We start from the raw sequence: 25,492 nt of genomic DNA on the forward strand, positions 1-25,492 counted from the left end.
TTTATTAATAATGACTTTTATTTCCTAGTTTTGTCATGTTACCCTAAAATATGCATCTTTATCCTGACTAATATTTAGAATCTAGAAATATTTGTATTTTTGCTCTCATTTCTTGTTATGGTTGCCTTTCTATTGGTCCTCGTTTTTCTGTGGTGATGTCTGAACTACATTGTTACAATTTTCTGACACACATCGGTAATATGTATAACTAGTAAATGGAAGGAATGCAGAAAAAATTTCCCCATTTCAGGACTTAGCCATTGATGAAACAGGTACTACACTATTGCTTACTATTCTTTTTAGCCACTTTTAGGTTGTTAATTGAATGCAAACTTAGTTCTAAAATTAATTAGCATTTAAAAGGAAATCTTTTGGGAAGATAAGCTCATATGGGTTTTTAGTAGAATTGCTGGCTGCTAAATTGAAAGTGGCAGACACACAAAATAGTTATCATTCCTTCAACATTTCTTCCATGCAGGTTCCTACAAATCGACAATGTAGGAGCATTCCAGTTTGTAGGGACCTGCATGGTTTTGGCAAATGGGAGACAGCAAGGAAACAAGGTTAGCTTCCAGCCTAGCAGAATCATGTACAGGTGCTATGTCAAAATGAGTAGGAAAGCTGTAAGATTTCTCAGTGAGAAAATTGGAAAAGGTAAAATTGTGCAGTAACTGCAATATGGGAAACCCTAAATTTAAGTCTTTGAAGGTTAAAACATTTGGGAGCTGAATTTTTTTCTGATTTCTGATCTAGCTAGATGCTTGTATTCTGTGGCCAGACCTTGGCATTCATCAGAGAAATTGTACAGTTGGTTTTCCATACATCGCAAGAATAGATGATCTGTATTATGAATCAGGAGTAAATCCACACCTTCTTCTTCCTGAAAAAACCTGCTCGTTCAAGTTGCTGCGTATTTTATATAATGTACAATCTAAAATCTCTCCAGGATTTTTTTCTTAATGCATTCTTATATGCAGGAATTATGTTATGTAGCAATACATGGGGTTTAAAATGGTGAAGTTTGCAAGCAAATTTAATGTTCTAATTTTAAAAGTACCTTTTAAAAACCTATGTTAATAAGCACTCTGGTGTTTGCAGAATGGGTCATTCTAAGTATTGTTCATTGTGTATCTCCTGGGTTCAGCAGTAGCAGTCATTTTTCTCCTCCTTGGTAGCTGGTGCAGTGCTGTGTTTTGACTTTCAGCTTGGGAACAGAGCTGATAACAATGATGTTTTGGTTTGGCCAATGACTTTGTGAGCCTCATGCTCTGCCAGGGAGGAGGGGAAGCCGGGAGGAAGCAGAGACAGGACACCTGACCCAAACTGACCAAAGAGGTATTCCATACCACAGCACGTCATGCCCAGGATGTAACTGGGAGTTAGCCGGAAGGGCTGGGAGACTGCAGGGTTGGAGGAGGTATCGGTCAGTGCTTGGTCGGGCCTGGGGGGTGAGTTATCGGTTGGCTGGTGGTGAGGTGTTGTATTCTCTTCCCTTGTTATTTCCTTTATCATTATTATCATTGGTGGTAGCAGTAGTGATTTGTGTTATACCTTAGTTACTAAACTGTTCTTATCTCAACCCGTGGGAGTTGCATTCTTTTCGACTCTCCTCTCCATCCCTCTGGTAGTAGGGGGAGGGAAAGAAGGGGGGGAAGTGAGTGAACGAGTTACCTGACTGGGTTTAAACCACGACAGTGTACTAAGCAAAGTAAGTTCTTACTTGCTTTCAACAATATAAAAGGCTTTGGGATTTTTTTAAAGACTTTTTGTAACATTGTCAGTAGAATTAAGGTTGTTTTTTCCACATGCTGTTCAGGTTCTTAGGCTCTCGAGATCAGAGGAAATGGTTGTGGGTAAAACACACTCTGGTCAGATCTATCGTTATCTCAACCCTTCGTGCCCCATGTTGGGTGGCAAAAAGAACTGTTGTGGTATAAGCCCAGTTGGCAAATCAGCCATGCAGCTGCTTGCTCACCCTCCCCCCCCCTCCGCCTTCTCCCCGCTCTCCCCTACTCCCAGAGGGATGGGGAGAAGAATCAAAAGAATGCAACTCCCATGGGTTTAGATAAGAACAGTTTAGTAACTAAGGTATAACACAAATCACTACTGCTACCACCAATGATAATAATGATAAGGGGAATAACAAGGGAAGAGAATACAACCGCTCACCACCTGGCAACTGATACCCAGCCCAACTTGAGCAGCAACCTACCCCTTCTGGGTAACTGCCCCCTGCTTATATAGTGGGCATGACGTGCTGTGGTATGGAATACCTCTTTGGTTAGTTTGGGTCAGGTGTCCTGTCTCTGCTTCCTCCCGCCTTCCTCTCCTCCCTGGCAGAGCATGAGGCTCAGAAAGTCCTTGGTCAGAGTAAACATTACTGAGCAGCAACTAAAACCATCGGTGTTATCACTGCTGTTCCCAGGCTGAAAGTCAAAACCACAGCACTGCACCGGCTACTAAGAATGAGAAAAACGACTGCTATTGCTGAACCCAGGACAGTATATCGCCTTCATTTTATTATGGTGATTGTAATGAATTCTTAATAACCGCTGCATTTGAAATGATGGTCTCATTGGCATTTTAGCCAATGTAACCAATCAAATTTCATTATCAAAAAGAAAAAATGTAGAGTAAGGCTTAGCCTCTTAGGAGGAAGAGAAAAGAGTGAAGAAAATAATGTGTGCACAGTGTGCGCTTGCAGCCCAGAAAGCCAACCGTATCCTGGGCTGCATCAAAAGGAGTGTGGCCAGCAGGTCAAAGGAGGTGATCCTGCCCCTTTACGTTATGTAAAAGAGACATGGAACTGTTGGAACAAGTCCAGAGAAGGGCCACGAGGATGATCAGGGGACTGGAGTACCTCCCGTATGAAGACAGGCTGAGAAAGTTGGGGCTGTTCCGCTTAAACTTAAACAGGGGATGTTTAGATTGGATGTAAGGAGGAAATTCTTTCCTGTTAGGGTGGTGAGGCACTGGAATAGGTTGCCCAGGGAGGCTGTGAATGCTCCATCCCTGGCAGTGTTCAAGACCAGGTTGGGGGAGGCCTTGGGTGATATGGTTTAGTGTGAGGTGTCCCTGTCCATGGCAGGGTGGTTGGAACTAGATGATCTTAAGGTCCTTTCCAACCCTAACTATTCTATGATTCTATGATTCTATGATTCTGTAATCACGGTCAATATGTATTTGTGGCAGAAGATAAGTCTGGAAGTAATCTCAGGAAGCCTCTCTGTCCTAAGGAAGTATAAGCTATGCCTATCTTTAGGTGTATATGCATATTATTGTATATATGTATATGATTCCTGGTAGGTTATGTCTGGTCTGTTTAGGGTTTTTTTGACATAATTAAAAGAAACAAAAATATACTGGGAGGACTGTGGTTGAAAAGAGAATCGTACAGCAGTTCATAGCTGAAACTAGAACAAAAGCCTGTCTTCCATCTTGGTTAATCTGTCCCATGCTAATTATTCATGTGGTAGTCTTCAGTGTAGTAATTTTTTTATATTCACCTGTGCATTGGTGTATAGTTTGGAAGAGAATGAGACATATTGTTTATTATTAGTTTTCTTGTAATCCAAGGAGCAATTGATTCAATTTCTTTCCTAGGTTTATACTTTCTAGCACCTAGTATTACAAAACATAATAATGTACATTTGTATGGTTTCAAATTTACTACTTCCTGTGCTCTGAATGTTGCAATTTAAAAATAGATTTAAAAAAATCTTCTTGTAAGAAGGAAATGTAAACAAGATGTTTTCCTTGGAAATTCAGGCAGCACTCCAGATCCTGATTATTGTAGTGTAGCTATTCTTCCCCAGGCTTTTAGGCTTCTGACCCCCATCAACATCAATGTCATCAACATCACCATCAACATCAACCGCACTTGATGCTGAAGTCTTGGATTCTTCAGCAGCCTGCTAGGCAGACAGGCAGAGAGATGGTAAATTTCTGACTGTGCATTTAGGTCTTGATGGATCTTCATTTAGTCAGAAAAGCTCCACCCAGTTCTAGGAATAACACACTTGGGAACAAAAAATCCCTTAAAACTGTGCCAAAATGTTAGCACCATATTAAGCTGTTTGACCTGCAGAGGGTTGTGGTTTTTATTGCTTCATGAAGGGGAAATTCAATGATTTTTGTTGTTGTCTTTGTTGTTGTTATGTTTTCATACCTAGATGCAGCCAGTCTTGGCTGTGAGCCAGCTCTACTCTGTAAATGGCTCAGCTTCATGTTAGGAAGGCATCATGTCTCTGCAAATTTCTCATGTGTCTCATCTGGTTTTCAGTAGAGTCAAAATAGAAATGTGATCACCTGTTTTTACCAGTAAGCATGATGTAGACCTGTGGGGAGGCAGGCCATGTTCAATGACAATATTCAGACTGTTTTGTTAGGTAAAAGAAATCTGCACTTCCTCTATTTCCAACATTCATATCTAGGACACAGATCATGTAGTTGTAGTGGGTTGACCTTGGCTGCCAGGTGCCCACCAAGCTGCGCTCTTACTCCCCCTCCTCAGCAGGACAGGGGGAGAAGATAGGATGAAAAGCTCATGGGTCAAGATAAAGACAGGGCGACTGCTCATATATTACTGAAACAGGCAAAACAGACCTTACTTTGGATAACTAAGATAGTGAAAAATAAAAACAAAACTGAAAACACTTTCCATCTACCCCTTTTTTCTTTCCAGGCTCAACTTCATTCCTACCTCTTCCCCTGAGCAGTGCAGAGGGATGGGGAATGGGAAATGAGGGTTGTGGACAGTTTGTAACATTTTCCCTCTGCTGCTCCTTCTTCCTCATGCTTCAGTGTAGGGTCTCTCTCACTGTATACAGTCCTTCATGAACTTCTCCAATGTGGATCCTTCTCCTGAGCTGCTCAAGAGCTGCTCCACTGTGGGCCCTTTCCATGGGTTGGAGTCCTTCAGGAATAGACTGCTCCAGTGTGAGAAACCTGCAGGGTCACAAGTCCTGCCAGCAAACTGCTCCAGCATGTGCTCCACTCCAAGTGCTGCAGCTGCTGCCAGAAGCCTGCTCCTACATTGGCTCTTCATATGCTGCAGGCACCTTCAGGGCATGTCCACCTGCTGGGTAGTGGTGTCCTCCTTGGGCTGCAGGTGGGTATCTGCTCCACTGTGGACCTCCATGGGCTGCAGGGATATAGCCTGCCACGCCATGGGCTGCACCATGGGCTGCAGGGGAATCTTTGCTCTGGTGCCTGAAGCACCACCCTTCTGCCCCTTTTCTTCACTGACCTTGATGTCTGCAGGACTGTTGCTTTCACATATTTTCCTCTCTCCTCTGTATCACACAGTGGTGTGTAGCATTATACCTTAGATTTTTATTCACAAAAGTGCTTTCAGCATTGTTGATGGGCTCAGCTTTGACCAGCAGCAGGTCTGTCCTGGAGCTGGCTGAAATTGGCTCTGTTCAATAATGGTGCAGCTTCTGGCGTTTTCTCACAGAAACCACCTCTGCAGCATCCCTTCACTACTTAAACCTTTCTATGTAAACCAAATACATAAATAAAGAAATATTGATGCATCAAAGAAATGTTAGCAAATAAGCAAGTTTAAGATAATCCAATACAACTGTTTATCACTTATTTTTGTGTCTTTATTTTTTTTCTTTTTTATTATTGGGACTACTAGTATTAAGGCTCTTGGGTTTTAAGCACATCTATTTATTTTGATTATCACTTATTCAAAACCCTAATCCTTTCAGTCTGCTCTTCTGGAAACTACCAGGGTGTTACTGACTCAGTATTGATATGCCAATAGAGAGCTACATAGCTGATGAACTTCTAGGTTGTTTCCTTTTCTTCATTGTTTTTTCCCACTTAAAAACTTTCTGTAAAACTAATAGAAGATACAATTACTTAACTCATACCTATTGTGTTTGGGCATATTTCTACTTCCTTTACCTTTGCAACCAATGTAATACCCCATCTGCTCTCCACAAGTTTGCTAACATTAGAGTGGCTTCTGCTGAAATTCGTCTGAAATGTAGGTCAGATCTCCTGGGATTTGTGATTATGTATCACCCTACAAAATTACATTACTTTGTCAGTTCGTGACCTCTCCTGAGAATGGCATACATTTAGTGACAGCACAAAAATCGTGACATTAATTTATATATTGAATTTGGAATATTGACAGATGATGTATGGCTGGTTGAGCCTAGAGAGAGTTCAGTGAATAACATGATAAGTTAGTGCTCCAAACCTGAAACACCTAGTTTATTTTTCATTCTCTGTCACTGTTCAGCGTGCATTACATTTGGCTACTTAGAGTATATAAGGCATATGGATCTCTTAGCAGGTTAACTGTTTCAAGCCATTTAAAACATCTTTCTCACTGAATGAAGACAAGCTGAGAAAAATAACTAGCATGCGTAAATGAGCACAGAAAGCTTTTCTGTGCTACAAATGTGTGCTTAAGTATGTATTCAGCATGTGATATTCTACTTCGTGTGCAGTCTAGGCATGAAAACGTGCACATTAGAAGACACAAACAAACAAACAAAACCCCCAAAGATAAACATTTGGTATTCATTATCCATCTTCCTTATGTTTTGGGAGATTGGTAGAAATCAGCTGCCAATATGAATGTTCCTATCAGCATTAACCCAGCCAGTGGGCTTTTGAACAATCAGAATGGCAGCAGCAGTCAGGGTGGTTGGTAAAGCTTATACATTAGCACCTCATTGCTAGCTAACAGTCAGAACTAAAGCAATTTTAAGACTGAGGAGTGTGGGACTACTGCAGGCATATAGGATAGGCAAAGACTATCTTCTATGACTTCTGACCACATGCTTTTGGAAGATTTTTTAGTCATCGCAGTTTCTGTATCTTTAAAGTTACTTAATGCATTGTCACAGCCCATTGGGGTTTTATAATCTTTTTGGCAATATTTCATGGGAAAACTTACTGAACTATGGTTTAACTTTTAGAAAGTAAGTAAATAAATTTTAGGTAGAAATCACTTTAAATGCCAGTAATTCAGATTGTTCACTTTTCCTGTGTATCTGAAAAGACTACCACATGTATAATTTATGTCCTCCAGGTAAAAGTAGAAAATGTGCTCTCTTCAGAAAAGTACAAGAAGCTTTCCAGGAAGTAATTATGGCCTCATAACCCCTGAGAGCAGAGCTCAAAACAGTCTCTTCCCTGAAGAAGTATCCAGTCCTTTCCTGAATTTTATACAGTACCACATTTGTGTTTTGAAATAGCAACTTTTTTTAATGGTAGTAATGCAGTAGGCCTTAGCAGCACCGTATTTTCTGAGAGTAGTCTAGCATTATTGAGACTGATCTCTGTTTTTTGAGATTTAACTAAAATAGTTCATTAATCTCCAAAACCAGGGTTCCAGTTACAAACATGCAACAGCTTCTTTTATATAAGTCCCAGTTTTCAGGTAGACATGCAAATGAATCACAAGTAAACCAATTACCTCAGAGATTTCTGTTTTAAATAGTGTATTCCCAGACAGGTGAGATTCCCCTTTTTACAGTAATTGTTGATGCTGGAATGAAGTTCTAAGCAAGGCAGCATTAAATCTCTCAAAGATAAGACTTGACCTTTTCTCTGGTAAATGAAGAATAATGTTTTCCTGAATTAATTTTACTGTATGAGTAGTTCCTCTGTCAGTTTGGGATGTTCAGCCGTAAATTCTCTGGAGATCTTACACTAAGTCTTTCTTTTTACTGTTTATTTCAAATAAGGAAATTCAGTCTAAGACCAAGAAGTGAACTGTGCTTCCAACATCCAAAGAAGCTTAATTAAAAAAAAAAAAAAAAAAAAAGCTTTATCAGTCACAGTCAGTGCTCTTCTTAATGTAGTTTTAAAAGTAGTGTGGTTTTAAAAAATGGCCCAAACTATGCTTCTCTTCTTCAAATCAGTATGACATGGATTGCAATTCAGTCTTTTCTATATGAAGATTGCACTGAAACAGGAAAATGTGAGCATGTTTTCTGTCACTGCAGCTCAGGTATATTCATACAATGTCTTCATAACCTGTACAGCGAGATGAACCTTTTAGTTCAAAAAAAAAGCTTTCCTTTTCCCGTTTCTCCCCTAAAGCATGCTGCTTTTAAAGTTTTGGTTTAAGAAATTCCAACTGCTTTTAAACTAAGCTCCTAAATCTGTTTTACAGGGTAATCTGAGATTAAAAAATGAAGTTAATAAATGCGAAAAAATGATAAAGAGCAGCTTTTCACTGAAAGTTGCATTTTTGGTTTTACATGTCATATACTTAAATCTATTTTTCAATTTTAATTGATTTTGAAACTTATAAAATAGTGTATTAATGTGCAAATTATTATTATTTTTTTAAATATTAAAGGCAAGTAAGATTTTAATGATGACAAATATATTACTTTTCTCTCTTCTGCTGAAACATCTACCATTGGTATAAAAATTGTATATAAAAATATCATAGAATCATAAAATAGTTTGGTTTGGAAGGGTTCTTAAAGATCATCTAGTTCCAACCCCTGCCATGGGCAGACACGATCCACTAGACCAGGTTGCTCAAACCCCATCCAAACTGGCCTTGAACACTACCAGGAATGGGGCAGCCACAGCTTCTCGAGGCAACCTGTGCCAGTGCCCCACCACCCTCACAGTAAAGAACTTCCTGATATCTAGTCTAAATCTTCCCTCTGTCAGTTTAAAGCCATTCCCTCTTGTCCTTTCATTACAGGCCCTTGTAAAAAAGTCTGTCTCTAAATTTCTTGTATGTCCCCTTTTGGTATTGGAAGACTTGTTATAAGGTCTTCCTGGAGCCTTCTCTTCTCCAGGCTGAACAAAGCCACTCATAGCCTCTCTCCATAGCAGAGGTGCTCCAGCCCTTGGATCATCTTTATGGCCCTTCTCTGGACTGACTCCAACAGTTCCATGTCCCACTTGTGTTGGGGACCCCAGAGCTGAACACAATACTCCAGGTGTGGTCTCACAAGAGCAGAGTAGAGGAGGAGAATCACCTCCCTCGACCTGCTGGTCATGCTTCTTCTGATGCAGCCCAGGATACGGTTGGCTTTCTGGGCTGAGAGCGCACGCTGCCGGCTCATGTTTTGCTTTTTGTCAACCAACACCCCGAAAACCTCCTTAGGACTGCTCTCAAGCCAGTCAAATACAGAAAATTTATATTTTTATTTGGGAACTTTTTTTCATTTTTGCTTTAGATCCAGTTTTTAAAAATTTGTAAATGTTCCAGAAAGCAGAATAAACACCATATTAGGTTTAAATTTTGCAGGTGTTTGGTGGATAAAACTTGTAGTGCTGTTTGACAGATCTTGATGACAGCCTAGGGTGACAGTTCATGACATTCTTTCAAACAAGGTTTGAATTGCTTCATATTGGATACATTTTTTTTCCTTAATTCATATTGACCAATCTGAGTTTGACCAATCACGCATTTCAGTTCTTCTGCATGCCATGGTGAAGACAGAATCAACAATTCTGTTCACAAAAGTAATGTGAATACTTCCAAACTTTATTAATGCTTTTCTGGTAACAATGCATTCATATAGTGTCCTGGAATGTGTTAGGGGCATAGGCCTCATATTTAGTAAATATGTATGATGTACTAGTCTACTGATATCTTCTGATGATTTGAGCTTTACTTTGAAGTGAAACCTGCATATTAATTAGAATTATGAGGAGCCTTGGTCTGTTTCTAAATGACAGAAATCTAGATCCATTTACTTTCTGGAAAGCTGTACATTTTGAAAATGTAGGACATTTCTTAGTTTTTTCATGTTTGTGTCTGTATCCAGACTTAATTATCCAATGCATTTTTTGAAAATTGCAGCAGCATAAAGTTATTAGCAACTCTTATGAGACTATCACTTTATTGGGTAGCATTAAGAAGTGATTAGCCATCATTTTTCTGAACATGTAATGTAAAGTTGAAAACTAATCTCAAGTTCTGCGTTTGTTTTTGAAACCAAGCTTTTCCTTTGTTCTAAAGTTGAAATACAGACATAATACTTTTATTTTGCTATTAATTATATCATATAAGCTGGTCTATTATGAAGCATCATTTGTTTCTAAAGTTGACATAGTTTAAAATAATTCCAAATTTAAGAAAAAAAGTAGGCCTGTTGACTAACATAAAAATTAAGCAAACTTAGAGTTAGTGAAGTGGAAAAGGGAACCAAGTCTGTCAGCAAGGTGATCATTTAATTATCTTCCAAATAAGAACAGTGGCTCACTAATATGTATTATCTCTGTTTTAGCAAATGGGAAGTACTTTATAACGTGTCCCCCAAAGAGTTCTTTGGAGTGCTGTTTGAAAACAATCAATTCCATTTTAAAATGGCATTTGCTCAGTGACAGTATGAATTTGCCTATTTCTTTAGAAGTTCTTCATTGTCCAAAGCTCTCTCAGTAGCTTAGTATTTCATTTCAATTTCAAGGGGAAAAAAAGTAGATCAATCCTGTAACTGAGTTTTGTATTCCATAAATAAAACATGAAGTCAGTATTACGGCTATTTTTTTCTGCCTAGGTTGTGTTGCAGATAATTTTGACTGGACCTAGAAATCGAAATAATCAAATTAGAGAATTTGCTGCAGGCATATAAAATGAATACGTCTAATAAATGTAAAATGAAGGAACATTTGAATGTGCTAATGGACAAGTCTCTAGATAATGAGGCTAGCCTATCTGGGAAAGTTAGGTCTGTGTTAGGTATGTTCCTATAAACATTAATCCAGTAAGAATGACAGAATGTCTTCTGAATAACTTGTGCTTTATATTCTAGACATCAACCATCTTACCATGGAAAGTTTGCTTGCATGTGCAAGGAGGTTAGTCTAAACTTTGCTATAGCTTACAATCACTTCACTTAAAAATCGAGAAGTGAATTAAATTGGGCGTCTGACATTTATCTCCTCTATTCTCTCTAGTGATGGGAAATTAATTACAGCAGGAAACTCAGAAAGCCAATATAATTTCAAAATGTTTTTGCCCAGTGGCAGTGTGAATGTTTTCCAAGTGTAGTACAATGTCAATGACAGATGTGGTTCAGGGAGCAGTTCTCCCAGCATATGTCACTAGATATAGCAGCAGTCCCCCATTAATAAATGCTGTCCTTGCTGCTGTTACTTATCCGCAGCAAAATACAAATCAGCATTTTTCAGATACGTAACTTATATGTATTGTGTTAATCGAACAGTAATTCCTGTGTGTCCTGAGTGTGTGCTAACTATAACTAGTTTTCTTTCCATATGGCATTTAATATTGACAGTTATACGTTTTGCTGAGAAGTGTTTATTAATTATCTGTAGAAATATGACTTAGATGAAAATAAGTTTATTGTGGTTAAGGACCAACTGGAGAAAAATCCTAAAAATTCCATGCATCATAAGATAGTCCTTCAAATTCAATGCCCTGCTACGCATTTATTGATACCTGGAGATTTCCTTGGATTCATATCCTGTTAAAAAATTGCCATTTTAGTTAAAATGTAGTTATGAGAATAATTAATAGTGTAAAACAGCAATCTAAGCAAAAGGACTTAATATCTTAATTTCTAAAGGTTTATTTTTAAAATCTATGATCATATAATACTAGAAAATATAAGCAGGAAAAAGCTGGAAAAAGAATTGTATGTTTCTGCATGTGATTATGTCAAACTACTTTATGGGCAGCTTGGATCTGCATGCATGCTAAATTGAGAAAATAGTGGTAACCCATGAATTATGAGGGTTTAAATCATTTTAATTTTGTAAGGTTTCACATGTATATTTTTTGTCTCCCTTGCGAATCAAGTAGATGACAGCATGTAAAAAAATTTGTATGTATGCTGACGAAGGTTATTATGCATTCAGAAAAAATAAGTAATGTCTTTAAAGGAGGTATTGAGGAAAAACCACAAATTTATCACTCTAGTAGTAGTGCATATGTAAAAACTTTCATTCAGATTTTACTTTTTGTACTTACAAGCATTATACATGGTCTTAATGAGCGATCTAATCACGTGAGTAAAAGAAGATGCCAATTTTTCTAATATAAACAAAAAAGGCTTCTCTCTTTATAGCTGAGTAAAGCGCTACTCCAAAATTTCACTATCATTTTTATAACAAGTTTCTTTCATTTGTGCTTCAATGTACTATATTCTAGTTTGGGGCATGGAGATGGATTCATTAATTTGAAAAGTTAGAGCGATTCTATGTGAAGTCTTATCTTAGGACTTATTATGAAAATGTAAAGGATAGTAAGTGTCTACCTATCCTTACTGAGTCAGAAAAAAAAGACATAATTATACATTTGGTTGCATTTTGTCATTTGGCTGCTGTTAAGACCTCATCATAACACTGTAACAAGAAAAAAAACTGCTGTCAAATTAATTTGTGAGTAGTAGGTCAATAAACCTCTGGTTACTCTCACATATCACAAAATCAAGGTTTGGGGATTTTCTTGTTCATTTTCTAAGCAACATTCAAGTCATCCATTTCCTCATTTAAAACCATCAATGCAGAAAATAAGTAAAAATATATGACAGCATATATATTGCACTTTTGTTCATTTGTTGAGTGCAGTTATGGTGCAAAGTAACTAGTTTTTAAGTGACAGCTATCAATTTTCTCATCCCTACTGTTAATAATCCATTTTTGTTTATAGTTGGTTTTCTAGCTTTTTTTCTCTATTTATAATATTAGCCACAGAGAAGCTGGATTTGAATTTAGCTTAAGTCATGAGAGATCCCAGAGAGGACTTTTGCCTGCAGTCCAAGGAAGGAACACAGAAGGAAACTGGCCTTTGCTAGTGTGTGAATCCATAAAGCAAAGGACATCTATCCCTACCCTCTAGTATTTTGTATGTTTACAAATCAGTTCACAAGTAAGCTGTAAGTGGGCAATTGATCACCAGTATGCATAAATTACAGCTGCTTCTTCAGATACTGTTTTTCACTGTAATCAGCACCACTGATTTACAAAAGTAAATCCCAACCTTTCTGTGCAGTTCTTGCTTTGTATAGTTCAAAATATTAAATTTAAACATTCTCTGTACTTTCATGATGAGTTGTTTACCCTTAAATAAAGATGAAAGATTTGAAATAAAACAATCTTTCATCAGTGAGTCTCCAGTTAACATGGCCTTAAGCCATCATTCAGCAGAGTTCTTGAAGTTTCAAATGATTTAATCTCAGTATGTTCCATAAGATTGCGTTCATCAAGACTTATTCTGATTTCCTTTGGAGGAAAATGACACATAATTGGAGTTGGATCTATCTGCTGTTTTCCTGGTTCAGCAAAGGACATAGTTTTGCTGTGCTGAATCTTAGAAGTGTCCCACTGAATTGAAAAAGAAACAGATAGAAAAAAAAATCCTATTAACTTAATGGAAGTTAGAATTCTGAGTTTCAGCTTTAAGAAGACTGCCTCATCTCAGGCAGCCATATGTCTCTTCTTTAAGATCATGTTGGTAGAGATATTGATGGTGTATATCAAAAGCCAGGAACCTAAAATGACATAACTTAGATACAGTTTTATTTTAGGAGACTAAAATTTGCAGGAGGTTTTGCCTGAATGGGAAGCATCTATTTTCATAGACATTCAAAGAATGTCTATTTTCATAAAGAGTTTTCTGATTAAAATAATAGTTACATGCATCAAATGCAGGGATCCATTCAATGCCGAAAATAAAAGATACAAGTGTAAAATGAGAGTAAGAATGCAAAAAATTCATAATTTAAAAACAATCCCATTTGAGTTTAAATTCTGTAGATTAAAATTTGAGAAAGATATGTCTCATTATATTTCCTTAGATATTAACACTAGACTATGAAACTTTAAGATTTTTTTTTCCTTCCTTTCAGTAGTATCACATTAAAATCCACTAAGAATATAGCTGAGTCATCTCTGGCTAATACTTTCTTCTGCCTGAGAGTAAGTTTTTATGCAGCTGAAAAGCAAGTGAAGCACATATCACGCTGTTACGATCTTACAGATCATTTCAGTCAGAAATTGTCTGTAATTGCTTTGAATGAGTTTCTTTGCACTTCCAATGTCATAAAATCATGTTTGTTAGCTCTAATAATAGCAAGGATTCATATCTTTACAACACTAGGATTATTTAGGGTTTGGGGAAAATGCTGTATTTTTTGAGCAATAAAAACTAAAGAAAAATTATTCTTTCAAGAGGTTTCTTATTTTGAAAGTGGCATATAGCCCCATCCAGGAAAGTTTCTAGCACTTCTGCAGCATTAGAAAGGGGCAACACTAGCACTGCCTTTCATACACAGCCCAAATGGGACACTGTTTAATAAATCTAAATATTCACAGATGGAAGTCTTGCTCTAGTCATACATGTTTAGCCAAAGAAAGGAAGAAAGAGAGGTTGCAAAGACTTCCTAGTCTGTTACTCATTTTCTGCTCCTACTCATTTAATGCAGAAGCTATTCAGATGGCTGGAATGAAAGTCACATGGTCAAAGGCATAAAAGCAATGAAGTGTGTAGTGGCAATGGTACATATTTTTTATTTCCATGTATTGAAACTGTGCTTATCACGTCGATTTTTGTATAGGAAAAGAATGCTTTCTGAATTATTTACCTTATCTAACAGTAGTTGTTTGTCAGTGTTTCAAAGATGAGACTGAATATTTTTTACAAGAAAAAAGGGAAAAGAATTTAGATGAAAATGAACCTTAGGATTTGTACTGGTTTGTTTGGGTATAGATTCTCTTGCTAGACTGTAAATTAAATACTTGAAAATGGGAAAGAGGCACACTAATATTTACACGGAAGGTATTAAATTTCCCATGCATAAAAAAAATAAAAAAGGCCCTAGAGCTTTTCCAAGAAAGAAACTATTGTTTCTGAAAAACTACAAAGTTTTAAGCCAGAAAAATGCTATTGCTGACTGCCAGTCATGGGATAGCAGCATAATTTGATGCTGTAGCATCCTCTGTGTGTTACGTTACTGGTGACAGACCCTTTTTGGACACTTGGGTGATGTCTGTTCCCACTAAAGGCGGGCTGCCTGAGGTTATTTTACTTTGATGCCATTGTCATTTAATAACTGTTGAAACAGGTATGGATTGACAATCCTGGGGAACTGCCTAATTCCCATGCCAGATTCTTGTAACTGGCCCATTAGCGTCAGAAAAAATGTAAATGTTTCTTCTATGTTCAGGCAGATTTTCACAATTATTCTTTTGCACTTGAAAGAAAGTTTGACTTGAGAGCAAGTTTGCTAGGGCTATTTTTGAGTAACGATGCTGTGCCAGCTCACTGTTGAACTGTTGGACATACTAATCCTTCATAAGCATTTATGGTATAATGACTCACTAGTCTGCACCGTGAAGTGGAATACACGAGCTGTGAGGATACCTATAAATCTACCTTCAAGGACTAATTTATCCAATAAATAACATGTGTAAGACTAACCACTAAGTAAAGTGATTAAAGAATAAAACAAATGTCCTATAGTTACATTGGCATTAGTGTTGGCAACAATTGAGGGACGATCTATCTGATTTATCCAGCTCCTCACGTGTACCAACACACGTCTCAGATATTAACAAAAGGCATCCTATTGTTCGAGAGAGGAGATACAGGAGGTATATGCCACGGGGTACCCTATGGTTTTACCTGTGGGATCACGGAGAAGACATGACAAAGTGGGATGGAAAACCTACTTCAGCTTTGGAGGACCGGGTGAGTGAATTTAAGAGGGGAGCCAGGGCCAAGACTGATCATCCCATGGGAGCTACGGCTTCAGTCTCTGGTGAGCAGTTTCCCAGATGGAGTGGAAGAGCTGATTTTACTCCAGCTCCTGTGATAAGGAAGAATAATCCCTTTTACCACGACTTAAGTGTCCAACGCAGTGATGACTATTAGAGGGGCCCTGCCTCCAGCCATGTAGAGGAGCGGGAAAATCGGGTTTGCTGGACTGTGTGGATCAGATGGCCTGGCACATCAGTCCCACAGAAGTATAAGGCTCTAGTAGATACCGGTGCACAGTGTACCCTGATGCCATCAAGCTGTCAAGGGGTGGAACCCATTTATATTTCTGGAGTGACAAGAGGATCCCAAGAGTTGACTGTGCTGGAGGCTGAAATCAGCCTGACTGGGGGGGAATGGCAAAAGCACCCCATTGTGACTGGTCCAGAGGCTCCATGCATCCTTGGCATGGACTACCTCAAGAGAGGGTACTTCAAAGACCCAAAAGGGTACCGGTAGGCTTTTGGTATTGCTGCTTTGGAGACAGAGGAAATTGAGCAGCTGTCCACCTTGCCTGGTCTCTCAGAGGATCCTTCTGTTGTGGGGCTGCTGAAAGTTGAAGAACAACAAGTGCCAATAGTGCACAGGCGGCAATATCGCACCAACCGGGACTCCCTGATTCCCATCCATCAGCTGATCCGTAGACTGGAGAGTTAGGGGGTGATCAGCAGGACCCACTCACCCTCTAATAGCCCCATACGGCCAGTGTGAAAGTCTAATGGAAAGTGAAGATTAACAGTAGACTATCGTGGCCTGAATGAAGTCACACCACCATTGAGTGCTGCCATACCGGACATGCTAGAACTTCAGTATGAACTAGAGTCAAAGGCAGCCAAGTGGTATGCCATGACTGATATTGCCAATGCATTTTTCTCCATTCCTTTGGCAGCAGAGTGCAGGCCACAGTTTGCTTTTACTTGGAGGGGTGTCCAGTTCACTTGGAACCGACTGCCCCAGGGGTGGAAACACAGCCCTACCATTTGCCATGGACTGATCCAGACTGAACTGGAACAGGGCAAGCTCCAGAACACCTGCAATACATTGATGACATTATTGTGTGGGGCGATACAGCAGAAGAAGTCTTTGAGAAAGGGAGGAAAATAATCCAAATCCTGCTGAAAGCTGGTTTTGCCGTAAAACGGAGTAAGGTCAAGGGACCTGCACAGGACATTCAATTTTTGGGAATAAAATGGCAAGATGGACGTAGACAGATCCCCACAGATGTGATCAACAAGATAACAGCAATGTCTCCACCAACTAATAAGAAAGAAACACAAGCTTTCTTGGGTGCAGTGGGGTTCTGGAGAATGCACATCCCAAATTACAGTTCGATTGTAAGCCCTCTCTATCATGTGACCCGGAAGAAAAATGATTTTAAATGGGGCCTTGAGCAACAACAAGCCTTTGAGCAAATTAAACGTGAGATAGTTCATGCAGTAGCCCTTGGACCAGTCCGGACCGGGCCAGATGTAAAAAATGTGCTGTACACTGCAGCTGGGGAGAATGGTCCTACCTGGAGCCTCTGGCAGAAAGCTCCAGGGGAGACTTGAGGTCGACCCCTCGGCTTTTGGAGTCAGGGATACAAAGGATGTGAGGCCAGCTATACCCCAACTGAGAAAGAGATACTGGCAGCCTATGAAGGGGTTTGAGCTGCTTCGGAAGTGATTGGCACTGAAGCACAGCTCCCCCTGGCACCCCGGTTGCCCGTTCTGGGCTGGATGTTCAAAGGCAGGGTCTCCTCTACACATCATGCAACCGATGCTACATGGAGTAAATGGGCTGCACTAATTACACAACAAGCTCAAACAGGAAATCCCAGTTGTCCAGGCATTCCAGAAGTCATCATGGACTGGCCAGAGGGCAAAGATTTTGGAATGTCACCAAAGGAGGAGGTGGTGCGCGCTGAAGAGGCCCCACCATGTAATAAACTGTCAGAAAGTGAAAAGCAGTATGCCTTGTTTACTGATGGCTCTTGCCATATTGTGGGAAAGCATTGGAGATGGAAGGCAGCTGTGTGGAGTCCTGGACAACAAGTTGCAGAAACTGCTGAAGGAGAGGGTGAATCAAGTCAATTTGCCGAGGTGAAAGCCATCCAGCTGGCCCTGGACATTGCTGAACGAGAAAAGTGGCCAGTACTTTATCTCTATATTGACTCATGGATGGTGACAAATGCCCTGTGGGGGCGGTTGAAGCAATGGAAGCAGAGCAACTGGCAACGCAGAGGTAAACCCATCTGGGCTGCTGCACTGTGGAAAGATATCACTGCCCAGGTGCAGACCCTGGTAGTGAAGGTACGTCATGTAGATGCCCATGTACCCAAGAGTCGGGCCACTGAGGAACACCAGAACAACCAACAAGTGGATAAAGCGGCTAAGATTGAAGTGGCTCAGATGGACTTAGATTGGCAACATAAGGGTGAATTATTTTTGGCCTGGTGGGCCCATGACACTTCAGGCCATCAGGGCAGAGATGCAACATAGAGATGGGCCCATGATCGAGGGGTGGACTTAACAATGGACACTATTGCCCAGGTTATTCATGAGTGTGAAACATGTGCTGCAATTAAACAAGCCAAGCGGTTAAAGCCTCTTTGGTATGGAGGACGATGGTTGAAGTATAAATATGGGGAGGCCTGGCAGATTGACTATATCACACTGCCACCAACCCGCCAAGGCACGCGCCATGTGCTTACCATGGTGGAAGCAGCCACCGGCTGGCTGGAGACATACGCTGTGCCCCATGCCACTGCCCGGAACACTATCTGGGGCCTTGAGAAACAGGTTTTGTGGTGACACGGCACCCCAGAGAGAACTGAGTCAGACAATGGGACTCATTTCCAGAATAACCTTATAGATATTTGGGCCAAAGAGCATGGCATTGAGTGGGTATATCACATCCCCTACCACGCACCAGCCTCTGGGAAAATCGAACGGTACAATGGGCTGTTAAAAACTACACTGAGAGCAATGGGTGGGGGAACTTTCAAGCATTGGGATACACACTTATCAAAGGCCACCTGGTTGGTCAACACCAGAGGATCTGCCAACAGGGCTGGCCCAGCCCAGTCAGAACTTTTACATATTGTAGAGGGGGACAAAGGTCCCGTGGTGCATATGAAGAATTTGCTGGGGAAGACAGTCTGGGTAATTCCTGCTTCAGGTAAAGGCAAACCCACTCGTGGGATTGCTTTTGCTCAGGGACCTGAATATACTTGGTGGATAATGCGGTGAGATGGGGAAGTCCGATGTATACCTCAAGGGGATTTGATTTTAGGGGGAAACAGCCAATGAACTTAATTGTATGCTGTTGCCTGCTATGTAGCACTTCTATAGCCCATCAACTAGATGTCTCCAGGTCACCAGCGTCTAGCCCTGACTTCCCTCCAACCATCATCCCAACAGAGAATGAACTTTGATAGAGCCGGATGAGTTCTGCAGTAAAGGAACGATCAGCAGCAGCAGGCAAAGATCCAATACTGCGCACAGCCTTTCCTGTCCTGAAAGATTGTTACAAGAGATGGAACCTGACATCATGGACTGAATGGACTCGGCAGCATTATAGGGATTGGTCCATGCACTAAGAAAATGATCTTTTTCTCTTGGTCTGTGTGTATATGGGTGTATATATGTGGGAGAGCAATGGTATCTTGAAAATGTGGGATCTGAGCATGACATGAATGGCATGGAATAAAGGGTGGATAATGTCCTGGGTTTAGGAGTAGCAGTCATTTTTCTCCTTCATGGTAGCTGGTGCAGTGCTGTGTTTTGACTTCCAGCCTGGGAACAGTGCTGGTGATACCAATGGTTTTGGTTGTTGCTAAGTGATGTTTACCCTGACCAAGGACTTTGTGAGGCTCATGCTCTGCCTGGGAGGAGGGGAAGCCGGGAGGAAGCAGAGACAGGACGCCTGACCCAGGCTAGCCAAAGAGGTATTCCATACCACAGCACGTCATGCCCGGGGTGGGGGGTAACTGGGAGTTACCCAGAAGGACAGGGGCTTCTGGGTGGGACTCATTTTTTCTCGGCGGGTGGTATTGTATTCTCTTCCCTTGTTATTTTCTCTTATCATTGTTGTCGTTGGTGGTAGTGGTGATTTGTGTTGTACATTGTTTGCTGGACTGTTCTTGTCTCAACCTGTGGAGTTGCACTCTTTCGATCCTCCTCCCCATGCCTCCAGGAGCGGAGAATGGGAGAGCCCTGGGGAGCGGGGCCTTGATTGCTTTCAGCCTGTCACCACTCACTGGGAGTGAGTGAACAAGCTGTCTGGCTAGGGTTTAAACCACGACACAGTTGTAAAAAATACAAAAAATTTTCTTGGAGACAATATCAGTCAAAATGCAAAGAAAACAAAAACTCCATATGAGTACCATATCTTGTACAATATCTTAAAATATAATTGGTCCATAAAAATAGTTTAAATAACAAAATTGCTTTCAGAATTGCAGCCCACTGTCTAATTTGAAAGCAAGTTTCAGTCTACATAGAGACTAATTTTCTGTTCTTATACAATAAATAGAATTCATATCCCCTTCATTGCTTCCTAGCTGTCATTTAACAAAAATTTGCTGAATTCATGCATATCCAGTGTTAATCAGTAATAAACGTTATTGCACAAAGTAATGTTCCATATATTCCACTGAGCAAAGACTGCATTGCATTTGTATCTGTGTTTGAGTGTGTGATGTGTCCTAAGTAATGAAGGCAACATTAGATAACATTTTAAATACTTCTAAGATAGATAGCATAATGTTTGAATCATCAAAGGATGATTCTGATGAAGGGTTTTAAGGTATTACTGATTTTTATAAGAAATTATGTGCCTACAGGCAATAGTGTTTGCTAGTTAAAAAAAAAAAGAAAGATATTAAGTTGCTGCATATATTGTATGTGGCACAGTGTGATAGCACATCAGTCCTGTGAAAATTTTATTGTATTTTTTTCCTATTAACTTCTAATTAAGGCTGAGTGATTTTTAGAAGAGATAAATCGGCCCTTTTCTGCACCATCTTTCTTAGTGGAGATTATGAGGTCTAAATCCTGTCCGGACTAATCCAAGCAGGAAAAATTCTCCAATTTCATTCAGACTAAGAATATTCAGTTGGATTTGGACCCCTTAGAGAAGTTTAAAGGGAAGGAGAGTCAAACATTTTAGGTTTATACAGTTTGACATTAGGGAAAGCTCATAAAGTAAGTGAGGTTTTTGATTTCCACAAGGACAATGTTTGCTGTCCCTCTGTAACATTGCATGTGTGTTATTTCCAACTTAAATCCTTGGTCACATCGCTTTATGTGTGTTGCGTGAGAAGGCGAAGAGACAAACTTCCTCATCTTTGTTTTTAAACTTTAGGAGTTGTGCATGAATTGAGTCTTGTTAGTTTTTTTTTTATGAATGCTATAATTTGCTGCTGCAAGTGGCGGAAGGGATCTCTTGGAATGGAGGGCACTGGCTTCCAGAGCAGGAAATCACGTTATTGACTAAGACAAAAGCTGAACTGAGCAGGAGTGGTCACCTCTTTGGGGCATTATCTCAGGCTATGCTCTCAACTTCTTGGGGTGGAAGATGACAGGATTGTGCAATGTGAACACATGAGGTAAATGTGAAAGAAGGTGAAGTTTTCAGAATTTAGAAGGTATTTGGTTTAGTCCACACACAAAGTGCTCCCTCAGTTAAGAGTCTGAAAACAGTTCTGCTCCTAGCCTTAAAGATCTGGAGGATCTCTAAGGACAGTGAAGTGAAATGCATCTGTGTACCTGTATCTCTGCCACACCGCCCCCTCCCTGCAGAATATGTTGTGTAACATGAATTATTTTAAACTGTAAGTAGCAGAAGAGCTCTTTCACTGTTACAAATTTAGATTTCTAGCACCATTTGCTAATATTATTTCATCATCATTATTATATTAACAAACCCATTGATCATCCTGTGGTATTACATACTTGCATTACACTACTTCAGAGGTTGGAGTAGGCACAGCACCATTTTAATCACCTGGGAAATGAAGTGGAAATGACCTCAGCATGACTCGAAGATCAGTTAAACTGCAGGAATATACTGTCAGTAACAAGGTGTCTGTTTTCAGATAGCAAGTTTACAGATTTGTTCCCAGTAATATTTCCTATGCAATAAACAATGCCTAATTAAGGTCTCCCATCTCTGTACTTTAGTTCACCTCATGACATCTGTACAGCAGCATTTTGTAATTGAATAACAGTAAAGATGAAAATGCAAGTATTTGGATTTTATTTATAGCTGTGAAAGCATGCTTTACCATTAATCATTCAGTCCAAGAGTTCAGTTATCTTAAAAGGAAACTAAAATTTTCAATGACAAGTAGCACTTAGGACTAAAAACTCAGCATTTGCCACCAATAAATCTAATTCACATGCATTAAAGAGAAGAATTTTGCTGACGGTGTTTTATGACTTGGTGCCACTATAATATTTCATCTCTTTCAATATACGCATATAATCAAAATAAGTAACAGTAGTATGTCTGTTTTGTGACATGGTAGCTGTCATTCTTAAAGATTGCTACTATGAATGATGCCTTTGTGTACTATACGTTACAGCAATTTTTAAAAATAATATTTAATATTTAATTTGTTACCCAGAAACACAAAGCATTCTATAGACCTTTTGCAAAAGAATGTTAAACTTCTTAGATACACATGATGAAAGCAGAAATATCGCTTTGGCTTTGAAAGGTAATTCAGATGCTTCTAAAGAATATTCCACGTCTGTCAAGGAAAAGGTTGAAGGGAATCCCTTGCAAGTAGGCAAGAACTATCAGGATGCATTAGGTAAAACTAACTCACACAGTACCCTGATACCCTCAACCTTCCACATACATTTGCAGGTAATGTTGATGCTTCTGACAGCAGACACAAATCCTCACAGTTCTGTGGAAAGATATTTCAGTTCTGCATTGGAACTGTATTTTCTGTAGTATTAAAAGTCAGTCATTTTTGTAAGATACAGATTTTGAGTTTTGTGGCAATACAATGTATGTTATAGCCCACACTGTGCAAAATATAGCCATTATAATGCTCAGCGTAAGATAAGTAAGATAAGTTTCTTCTCTGCGGCAGTTGGAGAACAGTCTAATCTGCGTCTAATTATCAATGTCTGGCAGTTAAGAAGAAGCCACTTAAATTAAACTGCCAAACACCCTGAAAGGCAGTTTCTGGATCCCAGCTTTCAGCATCTAGATGTTCCTGTAATAGAGAGAGGCAAGTGGACTGAGAAGATGAAAACAAAGACTCTTACAAGAAACAGCTTTCTAGAACAATGGGGTTTTTTGCTTGTTTCCAGAAAAAAAAAATCCCTACTGGAAATGTGGTGTGAGAGTACACATAAATAGAACATGCTGCTTTTACATGAGCCCTGTTTTGAATGTATATCGATGTTAAGCTGGATTTATGGAAATGCCAATATGTTTTCCTTTATCCTTAGATGCTGGTAGAATTAGAAAGGTTAATTTAGTGTTTGTTTGCTATCAATCTCATTCTGCATTTCAAAAATGTACCCTTTTGATCTGTGTGCAGGCATAATGAAAATGCAGATTTTGTAAAATATGTAAAATGTTAAATGCTGACCACACTCCATGAAAAACTGCAGGCTTTATACAGAGCTATGCATTCTGTCAACATATATATTGCTCCTGTTTAGTCAGAAAAAATATTGCTAGAGATAAGGGAAGGAAACATGGGAGCGCTGGACTATTTTTGCACTGCCACCTTTGAGCTACCAGCCTTTCTGCACTAATTCCCCCAAGTTTATCTGTTGCTGGAAGCAGATATTGGGTGACTCAGTGGAAAACCTCCTGGGAGGGGGACTTAACTTACCCATGTGCTGGTGCACTGACCCTTAGTGCCCAGAATGTGGCAGTACACCTTGTGGTCCACTTTTGCGATCTCCCTGGCATGAAGCCCTCTCCATGGGTTGGTCTGATTTATAAGGTATGGCTGTGGTTCAACAGACCTCACAAATATCCAAGGAAATTACAAAGGCTGAAGGAGAGGAAGGGAAAAAAGAGGGAAATTTATTCATGCATGAGCAGAGGATGGATTTTGGAAGTAGGCTTTTGAACAAATTCATCTTACTACTTTTAAAAGCCCTAAGTTTTTGTTGATGTCCAGAAACATGCCTATTCTCTCCTTACTTCCATCAAGGAGGCTGTACCTGTAGAATGTAGAAGTGTTAAGGACCAGTATGCTGTTAACTCAGTATTTTCTTCTCACAAAGTTAAATGTCATCTCCATGTTACTGACAGAATGTTCTGTCTTTTGCCACCAGAAGCTGAGCATGTTATGAGAAGACTAACTTTGGGGATCTGTGTCCTGGGACAAAGACCACAAAAAATTAGGAAGGGTTAAGGGAAACCGCTATTCTTACAGCACTCTGAAGTCCCCCAAATTGTTTGTGTCCCTGGGACAGCAACCACATGTGGCTCTCAAAAGTCCCAAAACAGGCTCTATCATTTGAACTGTCTGTCTGGGAACTTGGTCAGGTGATAAGCAGAATAACCCAAGAGCAATCTGTTCCTGGAGTATTCAGGGTCCCGAGCGAAGGAGGGTATCCACATGTTTTTGGAAACCTGGAATTGCATGCCTGTCTCCCCTTCTTGTCTAGCAAATGTTTCTGTCACTTGAGACCTATGCCTAAACAGGCAAGGATTTTAGGACTGTACCAATTAGGCATGGAAAGATTTTTCTTGGATATAAATTTTCACTAATTACAATGAGTCATCATCACTAGATGCTTCAAGGCTTTAATGCAGTATTTTTCTCTCTCTCCAAATTTCAACATTATGTTGGAGAGATTGTCACAAAAGTATTTTCCAGATGTCCCCAAAAATAGGAATGAAAGAACTGTGGCAATTTAATAGAGACATTTCTAGATGACTGGAGTCACACACTCCTAAAGATGATCAGATATAGACTGACTATGACAATGGATGCTCAGTGTGTGCCTGGTGCCAAGCTGCTCCATAAAGTTTCCCTTAGGTGAAGCCTATCCTGTAATAAAAGACAGCCAACCTAGTTGCATGACTTTTATTAGCTGTGGTTTCACACTCTGTGATTTTTTGTTTGATCAGTGCCAGAGATATTGTGATGTTAAGTTTGAGAAGTGGATAGGATGAGGCTGGGTGTCTTAGTGAGGACTGTTGTAGTGTCTCAGAGGGTTATGCCTTGGGGGCTTTAGGTCTTGGTAAACTGGCAGATAGGGAGCTTTCAGATGTATGTCAATGGGATGCAATGGAGAACTCAGAAAGTACTAGGTGGTTTTAAACTTTCATAATAATGTTCCAACTAGTGCCCAAATTTCTCTGAGACTAGAAGAAGGTGAACAGAACTGAAGAAATTAATTATTCAGACTAATCTGACAGGCATAGCCATCCAGTACAGCAGAGAAGAATGTTTTGTGTTTGAAGATCTCTTTTATTACTGTTTTTTATCTTTCCTCCTGGAAAAATGGTCTAAAACATTTCTAGACCATTCTCTAGAAAGAGAAAGTGCTTTAACGGTTCAGATTCACCTAAAAAGCAGAAAAGAATATTTCAGATATTATATGTAACATTTTTCTAAATTGCATTTTTCTTTCAAGAAGGGCTACTAGAAATATACGGCCTTGAAAACTTAGTGCTCATTTCTCTTTTTTGTTAGCTCCATCTATGCCCAAACTTAAAAATGGAAGATGCAGTCCTAATGGAGTAAACCTTTTTAGAAGTTCATAAATTGAGGCAAAGTAATTCATGTGCAACTTTATG

The 25,492-nt window shown here is 39.6% G+C and overlaps 1 protein-coding gene across 1 annotated transcript in view; it reads left to right on the forward strand.

Annotated features, from left to right (window-relative positions):
* DOK6 (docking protein 6) overlaps positions 1 to 25,492 on the forward strand; it is a 244,715-nt gene that overhangs the window by 118,230 nt on the left and 100,993 nt on the right. The gene's annotated exons all lie outside the window — the stretch shown is intronic.

The sequence above is a fragment of the Pezoporus occidentalis genome, unplaced genomic scaffold (assembly GCF_034315485.1).
Source record: "Pezoporus occidentalis ecotype Australia unplaced genomic scaffold, CSIRO_AGI_Poc_V1 ctg4, whole genome shotgun sequence".
NCBI classification, from domain to species: domain Eukaryota; kingdom Metazoa; phylum Chordata; class Aves; order Psittaciformes; family Psittacidae; genus Pezoporus; species Pezoporus occidentalis.